We start from the raw sequence: 10542 nt of genomic DNA on the forward strand, positions 1-10542 counted from the left end.
TATATCAGGAAGGATATACCAGCTAAGCTAATTGAGGCAGATATTCAAGGAAGATTTATTGCTATTGAACTGGTGATAGATGCAAAAGACTTTGTTGATAGGTATTTATGCACCTAATCAGCAACAAGAAAAGTTTTACAAAATGTTACATGAGAGATTGACCCTCTGGGATTATAGTTCGTTTATTTTATTAGGAGACTGGAATGGAGTAATTGATACAAGAAGGGATAAGAGAACTCCTCCAAGAAGATACCTATACATGCAAAATTACCAAAATCTTTTTGAAATGATGGAAGACTTTGAGTTTAGAGATATATGGAGGTTACGGAATCCAGATGAGAGAGATTTTACTTTTTTCTGATAGGCATCAATCTTTTCACGCATTGATTTATTTTAATTTCTAATGACTTGCTTTCTAGGGTGAAGAAAACGAAGATATTTTCGAGGTGTTTAACTGACCATAGCCCAGTATGGATGGAATTATTACAAGGGAAAAAAGGTGGTAGAACATGGAGGTTGAATGAAAATCTGTTTAGATATGAGGATAATGTAACTTATTGTAAGAAACAGTTAAAAGAATTTTTTGATTTTAATATGTACAAAGGGACACCTATAGGAACTGTGTGGGAAGCGAGCAAAGCGTTTATTAGAGGATATTGATTTATTTGGACAACAGGCAAAGGAATAATAAACAAAAGCAGCGTAGATATTTGGAAGAAGAAATTCAAAGGAAGCAACAGTTATTAATTCAAAACCCACAAGATCATAAACTTAAAGAGGCTATAAAAATATTACAGAGTCAATTTAATATGTTAATGGCAGACCAGGTGGCAACGAATATACAATATGCTAAACATAATACTTTTTGTAATGCAAATAAACCTGGGAGATGGTTGGCATATAATTTAAGGAAGAAACAGAAAGCACGTGTCATACAAAAAATAGAATATAAAGGTAAAGAGACATATCAACAGGATAAAATTAAAAAGGCATTCTCAGAATTTTATACTGCACTATATGCAAAAGACAAAATATTGGATAGGGACATTTATGATTATTTGAAAGATTATAAGGTGAATATTCTAACATTAGAACAGAGGAGGAGCTGAACCGGCCGATAGCTACTGGAGAAATAGTGGAGGCAATTAAACAATTAAAAATGGGGAAAACCCTGGTACAGATGGTCTTACAGCAACTTATTATAAAAAAACACAGGATGAAATATTAGGCCCACTTAAAGAATTATTTAATCAGATACAATTAGGAGTGGTGATACCCCCGTCATGGAAAACATCTTTTATTTCACTGATACCGAAGAGGAGCAAGACTGCTCTAAACCTGGTAACTATAGGCCGATTTCACTTTTAAATAATGATTATAAGATTTTGTAAAATAATAGCAAATAGATTAATGTTAGTTTTACAACAAAGAATTCATACTGATCAATCTGGTTTTATAAAAGGGAGGCAGATGAGGAATAATGTTAGACAGATTATTAATATATTGGAATATTTGGAAAAGAAGAATACTTCAGCGGCACTTATTTTTTTGGATGCAGAGAAAGCCTTTGATCGATTGCATTGGGATTTTTTATTTAAATTAATAGAGAAAATGCAATTTGGAGACTGTTTTATTAGAATAATTAAAGCGATTTATGGAGAGCAAACAGCACAGATTATAGTAAATGGTAGTTTGACAGAAGTTATTAAGATTGCGAAAGGAACAAGACAGGGATGTCCCTTATCACCATTATTGTTTGTTTTGACTCTGGAACCATTATTAGATAAAATACGAGAATTAATGAAAATAGAGGAATTAAGATTAGACAATATGAGTACAAAGTTAGAGCTTTTGCAGATGATGTAGTGGTTACGTTAATGAATCCTATAAATTCAAGTAGATTTTGTTGGAAGTAATTGATAAATATGGAAAGGTATCAGGATTTAAAATAAATCAGAATAAAACAAAAGTGATAATTAAAAATATGTCTATACAACAGAAACAAAACTAGAGGAAATGACAGGATTTGAGGTAGTAAAAAGGTTAAATATTTAGGGTCTATATTAGCTCATCGAACAAGAAACTTTATAAGAATAATTATGACTTGCTATGGCAAAAAGTTCAGAATGATATGAATGGCTGGAAGAAATTGCAGTTATCCCTATTGGGAAGGATTGCGGCTATTAAAATGAATGTGTTACCTAGATTTTGTTTCTGTTCCAGATGATACCTATAATTAAAAAGGATAAAAATTTGGAAGATTGGCAGAGTGGGATTAATAAATTTATATGGCAGGGTAAAAAGGCGAGGTTAAAATGAAAATAATACAGGATTCACGGGAAAGAGGTGGTTTAAGAATGCCTAATTTTAAACTATATTATGAAGCAGTAACCCTCTCAGTAATAAGTGACTGGTTTAACTTAACAGAGGAAAGAATTTTGAATATAGAAGGTTATGACTTGTTATATGGATGGCATGCGTACTTATTTTATGGAAAAAAGTGGATAGGGCTTTTAAGAATCATGTGTTGAGAAGTGCTCTTTATGGTCTGGAATAAATAATCCTATAAATTAGATTATAAGATTCCTATATGGGCGAGCCCTAGACATGCAATAGAGAATATAAATATAGAACAGAAACAGGAAATGATTACATATAAAGAACTTTTGTATGCTGAAGGAGGTAGATTGCAATTAAAATCATTACAGGTATTAAATGAAGAAGGGAGGAATTATACTTGGTTTCAATATGGGCAAATAAGTGCTAGATGGAAAGAAGATCAAAAATTGGTATAATGCAAAGGAGGAAAATTTAATAAAGCAAATTAGAAATCAGACCCAGGAGCATATAAAGAGATTGTATAATGTGTTGCTTGAAATAGATTCGGAAAGGATTTGGTAAAGGATTGTATGATAAAATGGGCACAGAATATTCAGGAACCAATAATGTTGGAAACATGGGAGAAAATTTGGGTTAGAAATGTTAAGTTTACACAAGCACAGAATTTAAGGAAAATTTTATAAGATGTTTTATAGATGGCATTTAGATCCCAAAAAATTATCATGTATGTATCCTAATATCCAAGCGAAATGTTGGAGGTGTGATTGTGATGATGCTACATATTTTCATATTTGGTGGACTTGCAAGAAAATTAAGGTCTTTTGGATAAGAATTTGGTGGATTATTCAAAATGTACTGAAGAAGAAGATAAAGTTCCTGCCACAATTTTTCCTTTTGGGAATTATAATGGATTGTACAGGGATTGAGACTAAACTGATTTTGAACTTAATAACAGCAGCAAGACTGTTGATTGGACAATACTGGAAGAAAGAAGAGATACCTACAATAGAAGAATGGATATTGAAAGTTATTAACTTGGCTGAGATGGCTAAAATCTCAGCGTTTTAAAAGACAATACGCAGGAAAGATATTTAATTGAATGGAAAAATGGATTGATTATCTACAAAACAGATATCAGATTAAGAAATATCAGATTGCCTTTGAATAATTAGAAAGTTATTTTATGTAATGGGAGGGGTTGGGAGACGAAAAGCTTTGGATGTGGTTATTTGGATTGGACTTTACCTTGTGATTGACCCGGGAAGCCGGGGTGGGGAGGAGGGGAAAAAGGGGAAAATGTTTTGTTTTGTTTTGTTTTTTGGGAGGAGGGGAAAAAGGGGAAAATGTTTTGTTTTTAAAACTCTTTCAATAAGAGGGCCTTTCGGAAGAGCTCCAGGACGAGCTGGCTCGGTGGGCGCCATGGACCCTCGTTGACCTGGTGCCCCTCTGCCTGCGCCTCGACACCCATCTCCAGCAACCCTGTCGCTGTTGCCGCAATCACAAAGACGTCCCTCGACCGTGCCGACCCCCGGGCCACCCAGCGCTGCCGTGGCCGCCGCGAGCCCATGGAGTTAGAGCGGCCAGGCTGACGGCCCAGGAGCGAGCCGAGGCGAACTGTGCTTGTACTGTGGGAGCCCGGCCATTTCGCCGCATGCCCCAGGAAGCGCGGGCGGAGCATCACGCCAGTATTCATGATCCTGGAGTCGGAAGCAGGCCCGCCAGGGAAACCCTAGGCCGGGCACGGACCATCGGAACCTCGAACATCTCACCACGGCTCGGAAGTTGAACCAGCGGCAGATCCGGTGGTCGCTGTTCTTTGCCCGGTTCAACTTCCGCGTCACCTATATCCCCAGTGGCACAACCGGAGGGCGGACGCCTGTCCCGTAAGCCGGAGTACCTGGCGCCCAAGACCCTCTTCCTCCACGGACTGTACTGCCGGCGGAAGCCTTGGCCGCCGCCTGGGAACCGTGGACTTACGGGCCCGGGTGCGAGGCGCAGCGCCAAGACGCCTGGTCTCAGCAGCGGCAGAGGAGCGGGCCCCACGTCTCCGTGGACATTGGAAACACGACTCAAGTTCCGGGATGATGGAGGTCCACGGGCCGCTCCGGTCGTCCTGACCCAGTGCCACGACAACCCTGCGCGGGCCATTTCGGGTTTTCAAGACTCTCAACCTGGTAACGCTGGACCTTCTGGTGGCTGCGGCATGATGTCCATGCCTATGTGGCGTCCTGCGTGCCGGCAAGCCAAGGCCGCCACGGGGCCCTCGGTCTCCTCCAGCCCTTGCCGACTCCTGACAGACCCTGGGGCGATTTCCATGGACTTCCTGACGGACCTGCCGCCTCGGGTTCACCACGGTGCTGGTGGTGGTGGACATGCTCACCAAGATGGCACACTTCATCCCGTGCCGCGGGCTGCCCACCGCCACCAAGACAGCCCGTCTCTTCTTGCATGAGCACGCCTCCACGGCCTGCGGACAGGGTGGTGTCGGACCGTGGGGTGCAGTTCACAGCCCGCTTTGGAAGAGCCTGATGGCGCATTGGAGGTGCAGGTGTGCCTGTCGTCGGCGCACCATCCGGAGACCGACGGCGGACGGAAAAGGTCATCGGCGTCCTGGAACAGTACCTCCGGTGCCGTGAACCAACAGCAGGACAACTGGGCGATTACCTGTCCCTAGCGGAGTTTGCATTCAACAACTCCCAACACACCTCCACCCAGACCACCCCGTTCCTGGCCAATTTGGGGTACCATCCGCGGCTCTTCCCTCTGGCGCCCCCGGACTCCCCGGTTCCCGAGACACAGTCCTTTCTCTCCGAGTTGCAGCGGTCCAGCAGATGGTGCGTCGGCAGCTGAATCGGCGAAGGAGGACTACAAGCGGTCGCCGATTTGACGGGCAACACCCCACTGGTGGTCGGAGACCGCGTGGCTCTCCACAAAGCATCTCCCGTCCGACCGGCGGCGAAGAAACTGGACCACGGTTCATCGGTCCGTTCCCGTCGGCGGTCATCAATCCGGTGGCCTACCGATTGACCCTGCCCGCGTTCCATGCGGATCCATCCCGTCTTCCATCGGTCCTTGCTGGTCCCTGAGGCCCTGCCGTCTCCCCTTCGGCGCCCGGCGCCACCCGTCGCCGTCGGCGCGGGCGGGGCGGGGGGGTACGAGGGGCGCAGCATACGCGGCTCCCCCTGGCTGAAGGGGCGCTTCCAATACCTGGTTGCGTGGCAGTGCGGGACCGAGTTCACCTGGTCAACGCCTGACGACGCCCCGGACCTGGTGCGGGCCTTCCTGAGCAGAACCCAGCCCGACCGCATCCCGATCGTCAGCCCCGGGGGAAGGGCCCTGCGGTGAGGGATAGTGTTGTGTCTTGCCCGCCCTCAGAGCAGCCGGGGCCTTCTTACCTGCTCCCGCACACTGAGGAATGTATGCCTCCCGGTCCCAGTCCTGGCTCCATGCCCACACAAACTGCAGAAGGAGAATCTCCCTGCCCCAGCCCTGACTCCATGCCCAGGCAAACGGAGCAGCTAGACCCCTCCCCCTCCTCCACAGCAGGTGAGCCTGAGGAGGGTTTACTCCCAAGAACAGCTGATTGGTGTGTCCTCGCATCAGAAGATTGGAGGCGGAGGCTGCAGAGGGAAGGGAGGGGCAGGCCTTAATGAGTGCTGAGTCATGGTGCCACACCCCATGGCCTATATAAAGGAGCTACTTTCTGGCAGTCTCTGAGTCAGGCAAAAAGTCAAACTTATCTTGCTGAAGTCACTTACTGGTCTCCTGCCTGCTCTGAGGACTTTGCTAGGACTTTGGGCAGAGCTGCAGAGGCAAGCCTGATTCGGATTTCCCGGACCCAGCCGTCAGCGGAGGAGTGGGACACGACAAAACCGTTTCAGACAAAGGGCTGTCCAATCTCTTCTTAAAAACGTCCAGTGATGGAACACCCACAACCTCTGAAGGCAAGTTGTTCCAGTGATTAAATGTTCTCACTATCAGGAAATTTCTCCTTATTTTTAGGTTGGCTCTCTTCTCGGTGCATCTCCTTGATCAACAATCTCCTTGTTGATAGATGTGGCTTTTATTCCCCAAGAAGCATTCTATGGTTTCTCAGCACACTGAGGGGCTACAGAACCCACCCTGTCTGATCTCCCTTCCACCAAGATTCTTTGCACTTTTGCAAACATTGTATTTCCTTTCAATGGCTTCTCTCTTATTTCTCCATCTCCATCTTGACTTTCTAGCTCATTTACTCTCAGCAGCTGAATTGCCTTTCTAGAACAGGGGTCTCCAACCTTGGTCCCTTTAAGACTTGTGGACTTGAACTCCCAGAGTTCCTCAGCCAGCTTTGCCTGGGAGTTGAAGTCCACAAGTCTTAAAGGGACCAAGGTTGGAGACCCCAAACCTTGAAAATAAAATTATAGCAAACCTTGAAAATAAAATTACAACAAAAATAAATGAAAACACAACTGACCAAAAACTTCTCCCAATTCAATTGTGCCTTGTACACAAACTAAACCACAAACATCCACCAATCAACCTAACAACGTAGCAATACTAGTAAGAGATACAATGGAGAGAGAGAGAAAACGTCAAAATGCTATATTATTTGGTCTAGATATTACAAATGAACCAGATATTGATAAAATACGAAACATCATTTCAAATTACAAATTAACATCCTTTGACCCTAGTGAAATAACCGAAGTCTCCAGAGATGGACCTGAATTCAAATACAACGATGGTTCAGTAGCACCCAAATTCTGTAGAATCATATGCAAAAATGAAACCAGCAAAAGAAATCTCATTTATACTATAAACACAATTGCCAGAAACAACCTCAGCTACAACAAACTTAGAGCTAGACCAGACTTATCATTCCTACAACATATTAGATCCCGTGAACTTCTTTCAGAGCTCAAACGACGACAAGAAGAAGGAGAAACTAACCTTTACATTGACTACTGCATAAAAAGAAAATCCTTCAATCAAACCCCCATCACTCAACCACACTCCAATCAAAACATTCAACCATCCACCAAACAAGGCATCCATCCATCTATAAATCGAAACACCCATTCACCCATCGATCAACCTGTAAATCCTCAACCACCCATTCAAAACCTCCAATCATCCAACGATCAACCACTCATTGCTCAACCAACCTACCTTCTACTACCTGTTACAAAAAACCCTCAATCAACTACCAATCAAAACTAGGTATGCACGCCCCTTACCTCTCCTACACTAAATACTACAGGTCTCAAATGTAAATTAATAAATGCAAGAAGTATTGTAAACAAATTACCTGAATTTATCCTCTTATTAAACAATGGTACATTTGACATCATATTTGTTTGTGAAACATGGCTAAACTCATCCTTCACTGACTCTATTATTTCAAACAAAGAATACCAAGTCCTTCGATCAGATCGTGAACACCGCAGAGGTGGTGGAGTAGCTATCTTTTACAAAAAATCACTGAACTTAAAAAATATTCAAGTTGCACATAAACTCTCTCTACCTGAAACTATTGTATGTGACCTGTCCACCAACACCACACTTAGATTCATACTATGCTACAGAGCCCCTGACTACGACATCGCTCATGCAAATATGTTAACCTCACTACTAACATGGGCTACCTCTTGCCCATATCCTCTCATCTTTCTGGGAGACCTAAATCTACTTTCTATAAACTGGATAACGAATGTACAACCGAATCAATCCATACTACACTATACAACGCAGTTACAAACCTAGGTCTTGAACAACTAGTAACTAACAATACTAGACTCATGAACTGCCTCGACCTCATCTTTTGTAATAACGCGAACTCAATTTATGGACTACAAGTAAAAGAACCCTTTTCCAACAGTGACCACTGCATGATAGACTTTTATCTAAACATACCCTCGCATAAATCGTCACAACAATAGTACTCCAAACTACAATTTAAAAAAAGCCAACTATGACCTTATAAACAACGATCTCTCATTTCTTGACTGGCAAAATCTATTCTCAACCTGTATCACTGCAGAAGACCACTATAAAGTATTCTTACTTGAAATCAATAAAATCATCAAACTATACGTACCACAAATCACCACCAAAATCAAAAGGAAAAGCAAATTACCCATATCAATAAAAAAGCTGCAATCCAAAAAAAAATCCCTCTGGAAAAAAACCAAAAAGGGTTATGTAACAAACTTCAAAAACCGCTACAAAAATATTTGCAACCAAATAAAAACAGAATGTAACACTTACCACACCAAGCAAGAAGAAGACCTTCTACGCACTAATTCCAATCGTGCTTTTTATAATTTTGTGAACAATAAACTTAAAGAAACAAGATCCATTCCACCACTAAAAGAACCTAACGGCAAAGAATGTACTGACGAAACAGTTAAAGCAAACCTCTTTAACACATTCTTCGGCTCAATCTTTGTAAACAGTGATGGCTCATATCCAACATTCCTCAATCGTACCAAAAATGTTAACAACAACTTAACACATATAGACTTCACAGAAGAAAACAACGACCTGACACATATAGACTTCACAGAAGATAATGTTGAAAAAGCCCTTCGCAACCTGAAACCATCATTATCTACTGGACCAGATGGACTATGTGCATACTTTTTAAAAAAACTTTCAATTAATATAGCTGAACCCCTAAGCATAATCTTTAATAAAGCCTTCAAAACTAGTTCCCTTCCAAAACTCTGGTCTCTAGCCACAGTCATCCCTATCTTCAAAAAAGGAGATCCAAGCCTAGTTGAAAATTACAGACCTATCTCTCTATGTTGTGTCTCATGCAAAGTAATGGAATCCATCATAAACCAATCCATTACACTCCACCTTGAAACAAACAACCTTCTCTCTAATAAACAATTTGGTTTCAGAAAAAAATTGTCTTGTAACTTACAACTTCTCCACTGCAAAAACATATGGACTACCAACCTTGATCAAGGAAAAGCAATAGATGCAATCTACATAGACTTCTGCAAAGCTTTTGATTCAGTAGTACATGATAAACTACTCCTCAAACTAAAATCCTACGGCATTTCGGGACCTCTTCACAATTGGATAAATGCCTTCCTGTCAAACAGACAAGTGGTCAAAATTGGCAACGCTATATCAAATCCTGTTCCTGTCAAAAGTGGCGTTCCCCAAGGTAGTGTTCTTGGACCTATGCTCTTCATACTATACATAAATGATCTCTGTGACCTCATCTCAAGTTATTGTGTTCTCTTTGCTGACGATGTCAAACTATTCAATACCACTAACAATACTTCTACCCTTCAAGAAGACCTCGACTTAGTTTCCGATTGGTCTAAAACTTGGCAACTCCAAATCTCAACCAGCAAATGCTCAGTCTTACATATTGGAAAAAAGAATCCTATCAACAAGTACAAACTTGATGGTCATTACCTTACTGACAAAAAGCAAAAAATAGATTCAAGCTTAATGTCAACCGCTTCAAACTTGATTGCAGAAAATATGACTTCTGTAACAGAGTTGTTAATGCTTGGAACTCATTACCTGACTCCATAGTCTCTACTCAAAATCCCAAAATCTTCAACCAAAAACTGTCTACTATTGACCTCACCCCATTCCTAAGAGGACTATAAGGGGCATGCATAAGAGCACAAAAGTGCCTACCGTTCCTGTCCTATTGTTCCCTTCATTATATCAAATTAATATAGCTGATGCATATTTTTTTGGCGACGTTTTGACAAAGTCTCATTCGTCATCTTCAGGCTTCAGCTTCGTGCTTCTGGGATATATATATATTCTTCATGATATGTTGTTTTATTTATGACAATGTTTGTGTATACTGTTGTGACAAAATGAAATAAAAAAAAAAGATGTTGGGAATAACTTTAGTTATTCAGCCTTTGGAATAACTTTAGTTTTTTTGGTGGCTTCTCAGAAGAAAATAGAACAAAATAGGTCAGTTTATTGTAGTGGTTAAGGCAACAGGCTAGAAACCGGGAGACTCTGAGTTCTAATCCCACTTTAGGTGGCTAGGTTGTTTTCAGCCATTTGTTTTCCCTCAGGCCAATTCACCTCGCAGGGTTGTTGTTGTGAGGAAAAGAGGAGGAGGAAGGAGTATTAGGTATGTTCACCGCTTGAGTTGGGATATAAACATTGTTAAAAAATTGTAACCTTCCCAAATGTTCCTCTATTCACTTTTCAGTAACCCTGAATCTCCCA

The sequence above is a fragment of the Ahaetulla prasina genome, chromosome 7 (genome assembly GCF_028640845.1).
Source record: "Ahaetulla prasina isolate Xishuangbanna chromosome 7, ASM2864084v1, whole genome shotgun sequence".
In the NCBI taxonomy this organism is placed as follows: domain Eukaryota; kingdom Metazoa; phylum Chordata; class Lepidosauria; order Squamata; family Colubridae; genus Ahaetulla; species Ahaetulla prasina.